Source organism: Dunckerocampus dactyliophorus, unplaced genomic scaffold (genome assembly GCF_027744805.1).
Source record: "Dunckerocampus dactyliophorus isolate RoL2022-P2 unplaced genomic scaffold, RoL_Ddac_1.1 HiC_scaffold_32, whole genome shotgun sequence".
Classification (NCBI taxonomy): Eukaryota; Metazoa; Chordata; class Actinopteri; order Syngnathiformes; family Syngnathidae; genus Dunckerocampus; species Dunckerocampus dactyliophorus.
In genome coordinates, this window is record NW_026559868.1 from 45,001 (window position 1) to 50,000 (window position 5,000).

The following is a 5,000-nucleotide window of genomic DNA, read 5'->3' on the forward strand; positions in this document are numbered from 1 at the left end:
AAACCCATGCCTAGGGTCCTGGAGCCCAGGGGCGGCTGCAAAGTCTGTGGAGAGCCGCTGTGTCCCTGGATGAAATGAGAAAAAGGGTGAAAAAATGGCAAAGTGTCAAGGGAGCTAGGCAGAAACCCATGCCTAGGGTCCTGGAGCCCAGGGGCCGCGGGAAAGTCTGTGGAGAGCCGCTGTGTCCCTGGATGAAATGAGAAAAAGGGTGAAAAAATGGCAAAGTGTCAAGGGAGAAATTCAGAAACTCAGGCCGAGCTGGCTGGAGCCCAGGGGCGGCTGCAAAGTCTGTGGAGAGCCGCTGTGTCCCTGGATGAAATGAGAAAAAAGGTGAAAAAATGGCAAAGTGTCAAGGGAGAAATTCAGAAACCCAGGCCGAGCTGCCTGGAGCCCGGGGGCGGCTGCAAAGTCTGTGGAGAGCCGCTGTGTCCCTGGATGAAATGAGAAAAAAGGTGAAAAAATGGCAAAGTGTCAAGGGAGCTAGGCAGAAACCCATGCCTAGGGTCCTGGAGCCCAGGGGCGGTTCTAAAGTCTGTGAGAGCCGCTGTGTCCCTGGATGAAATGAGAAAAAGGGTGAAAAAATGGCAAAGTGTCAAGGGAGAAATTCAGAAACTCAGGCCGAGCTGGCTGGAGCCCAGGGGCGGCTGCAAAGTCTGTGGAGAGCCGCTGTGTCCCTGGATGAAATGAGAAAAAAGGTGAAAAAATGGCAAAGTGTCAAGGGAGAAATTCAGAAACTCAGGCCGAGCTGCCTGGAGCCCAGGGGCCGCGGGAAAGTCTGTGGAGAGCCGCTGTGTCCCTGGATGAAATGAGAAAAAGGGTGAAAAAATGGCAAAGTGTCAAGGGAAAAATTCAGAAACCCGTGCCTAGGGTCCTGGAGCCCAGGGGCGGCTGTAAAGTCTGTGGAGAGCCGCTGTGTCCCTGGATGAAATGAGAAAAAGGGTGAAAAAATGGCAAAGTGTCAAGGGAGCTAGGCAGAAACCCATGCCTAGGGTCCTGGAGCCCAGGGGCGGCTGCAAAGTCTGTGGAGAGCCGCTGTGTCCCTGGATGAAATGAGAAAAAGGGTGAAAAAATGGCAAAGTGTCAAGGGAGCTAGGCAGAAACCCATGCCTAGGGTCCTGGAGCCCAGGGGCCGCGGGAAAGTCTGTGGAGAGCCGCTGTGTCCCTGGATGAAATGAGAAAAAGGGTGAAAAAATGGCAAAGTGTCAAGGGAGAAATTCAGAAACTCAGGCCGAGCTGGCTGGAGCCCAGGGGCGGCTGCAAAGTCTGTGGAGAGCCGCTGTGTCCCTGGATGAAATGAGAAAAAAGGTGAAAAAATGGCAAAGTGTCAAGGGAGAAATTCAGAAACCCAGGCCGAGCTGCCTGGAGCCCGGGGGCGGCTGCAAAGTCTGTGGAGAGCCGCTGTGTCCCTGGATGAAATGAGAAAAAAGGTGAAAAAATGGCAAAGTGTCAAGGGAGCTAGGCAGAAACCCATGCCTAGGGTCCTGGAGCCCAGGGGCGGTTCTAAAGTCTGTGAGAGCCGCTGTGTCCCTGGATGAAATGAGAAAAAGGGTGAAAAAATGGCAAAGTGTCAAGGGAGAAATTCAGAAACTCAGGCCGAGCTGGCTGGAGCCCAGGGGCGGCTGCAAAGTCTGTGGAGAGCCGCTGTGTCCCTGGATGAAATGAGAAAAAAGGTGAAAAAATGGCAAAGTGTCAAGGGAGAAATTCAGAAACTCAGGCCGAGCTGCCTGGAGCCCAGGGGCCGCGGGAAAGTCTGTGGAGAGCCGCTGTGTCCCTGGATGAAATGAGAAAAAGGGTGAAAAAATGGCAAAGTGTCAAGGGAAAAATTCAGAAACCCGTGCCTAGGGTCCTGGAGCCCAGGGGCGGCTGTAAAGTCTGTGGAGAGCCGCTGTGTCCCTGGATGAAATGAGAAAAAGGGTGAAAAAATGGCAAAGTGTCAAGGGAGCTAGGCAGAAACCCATGCCTAGGGTCCTGGAGCCCAGGGGCGGCTGCAAAGTCTGTGGAGAGCCGCTGTGTCCCTGGATGAAATGAGAAAAAGGGTGAAAAAATGGCAAAGTGTCAAGGGAGCTAGGCAGAAACCCATGCCTAGGGTCCTGGAGCCCAGGGGCCGCGGGAAAGTCTGTGGAGAGCCGCTGTGTCCCTGGATGAAATGAGAAAAAGGGTGAAAAAATGGCAAAGTGTCAAGGGAGAAATTCAGAAACTCAGGCCGAGCTGGCTGGAGCCCAGGGGCGGCTGCAAAGTCTGTGGAGAGCCGCTGTGTCCCTGGATGAAATGAGAAAAAAGGTGAAAAAATGGCAAAGTGTCAAGGGAGAAATTCAGAAACCCAGGCCGAGCTGCCTGGAGCCCGGGGGCGGCTGCAAAGTCTGTGGAGAGCCGCTGTGTCCCTGGATGAAATGAGAAAAAAGGTGAAAAAATGGCAAAGTGTCAAGGGAGCTAGGCAGAAACCCATGCCTAGGGTCCTGGAGCCCAGGGGCCGCGGGAAAGTCTGTGGAGAGCCGCTGTGTCCCTGGATGAAATGAGAAAAAGGGTGAAAAAATGGCAAAGTGTCAAGGGAGAAATTCAGAAACTCAGGCCGAGCTGGCTGGAGCCCAGGGGCGGCTGCAAAGTCTGTGGAGAGCCGCTGTGTCCCTGGATGAAATGAGAAAAAAGGTGAAAAAATGGCAAAGTGTCAAGGGAGAAATTCAGAAACCCAGGCCGAGCTGCCTGGAGCCCGGGGGCGGCTGCAAAGTCTGTGGAGAGCCGCTGTGTCCCTGGATGAAATGAGAAAAAAGGTGAAAAAATGGCAAAGTGTCAAGGGAGAAATTCAGAAACCCAGGCCGAGCTTCCTGGAGCCCGGGGGCGCCTGCAAAGTCTGTGGAGAGCCGCTGTGTCCCTGGATGAAATGAGAAAAAGGGTGGAAAAATGGCAAAGTGTCAAGGGAGCTAGGCAGAAACCCATGCCTAGGGTCCTGGAGCCCAGGGGCGGTTCTAAAGTCTGTGAGAGCCGCTGTGTCCCTGGATGAAATGAGAAAAAGGGTGAAAAAGTAACAAAGTGTCAAGGGAGAAATTCAGAAACCCAGGCCGAGCTGCCTGGAGCCTCAAAGCGGATAGAAATAGCGTGGAGAGCCGCTGTTAAGCCAGACGCCCTCTGGCGGACACAGGCAGGAGTTGCAGTAAATGCATTGAAGTCAATGGGCGAGAGTACCCAATGCGCCAAAAAAGTGCTGAAAATATGACAAAGTGTCAAATGAATGGGAGTCAATGGGCGAGAGTACCCAATGCGCCAAAAAAGTGCTGAAAATATGACAAAGTGTCAAATGAATGGGAGTCAATGGGCGAGAGTACCCAATGCACAAAAAAAGTGCTGAAAAAGTCCACACGAGCCTAGTCAGAAATGCAGGCCGAGGCGGCTAAAGCCCCAAAGCGGCTATAAAAAGCGTGGAGAGCCGCTGTCGCCCCGGAGGAACGGAGAAAAAGTGCTGAAAAAAGGCCTAAATCCTAACGGACCTAGGCGGAAGTGCAGGCGAGGCGGCAGGAGTCTGAAAACCGCTATAAAAAGCGTGGAGAGCCGCTGTCGCCCCGGAGAAACGGAGAAAAAGTGCTGAAAAAAGGCCTAAATCCTAACGGACCTAGGCGGAAGTGCAGGCGAGGCGGCAGGAGTCTGAAAACGGCTATAAAATGCGTGGAGAGCCGCTGTCGCCCCGGAGAGAACGGAGAAAAAGTGCTGAAAAAAGGCCTAAATCCTAACGGACCGAGGCGGAAGTGCAGGCGAGGCGGCAGGAGTCTGAAAACGGCTATAAAATGCGTGGAGAGCCGCTGTCGCCCCGGAGGAACGGAGAAAAAGTGCTGAAAAAAGGCCTAAATCCTAACGGACCGAGGCGGAAGTGCAGGCGAGGCGGCAGGAGTCTGAAAACGGCTATAAAATGCGTGGAGAGCCGCTGTCGCCCCGGAGGAACGGAGAAAAAGTGCTGAAAAAAGGCCTAAATCCTAACGGACCGAGGCGGAAGTGCAGGCGAGGCGGCAGGAGTCTGAAAACGGCTATAAAATGCGTGGAGAGCCGCTGTCGCCCCGGAGGAACGGAGAAAAAGTGCTGAAAAAAGGCCTAAATCCTAACGGACCGAGGCGGAAGTGCAGGCGAGGCGGCAGGAGTCTGAAAACGGCTATAAAATGCGTGGAGAGCCGCTGTCGCCCCGGAGGAACGGAGAAAAAGTGCTGAAAAAAGGCCTAAATCCTAACGGACCGAGGCGGAAGTGCAGGCGAGGCGGCAGGAGTCTGAAAGCGGCTATAAAACGCGTGGAGAGCCGCTCGGATGATTTTTCAAAGTGTCAAATGAATGGGAGTGAATGGGGCAGAGTACCCAATGTGTAAAAAAAGTGCTGAAAAAACGACAAAGTCCACACGAGCCTAGTCAGAAATGCAGTCCGAGGCGGCTGGAGCCCCAAAGCGGCTATAAAACGCGTGGAGAGCCGCTCGGATGATTTTTCAAAGTGTCAAATGAATGGGAGTGAATGGGGCAGAGTACCCAATGTGTAAAAAAAGTGCTGAAAAAACGACAAAGTCCACACGAGCCTAGTCAGAAATGCAGTCCGAGGCGGCTGGAGCCCCAAAGCGGCTATAAAACGCGTGGAGAGCCGCTCGGATGATTTTTCAAAGTGTGAAATGAATGGGAGTGAATGGGGCGGAGTACCCAATGCGCGAAAAAAGTGCTGAAAAAACGACAAAGTCCACACGAGCCTAGTCAGAAATGCAGTCCGAGGCGGCTGGAGCCCCAAAGCGGCTATAAAACGCGTGGAGAGCCGCTCGGATGATTTTTCAAAGTGTGAAATGAATGGGAGTGAATGGGGCGGAGTACCCAATGCGCGAAAAAAGTGCTGAAAAAACGACAAAGTCCACACGAGCCTAGTCAGAAATGAAGGCCGAGGCGGCTGGAGCCCCAAAGCGGCTATAAAATGCGTGGAGAGCCGCTCGGATGATTTTTCTAAGTGTGAAATGAATGGGAGTGAATGGGGCGGAGTACCCAATGCG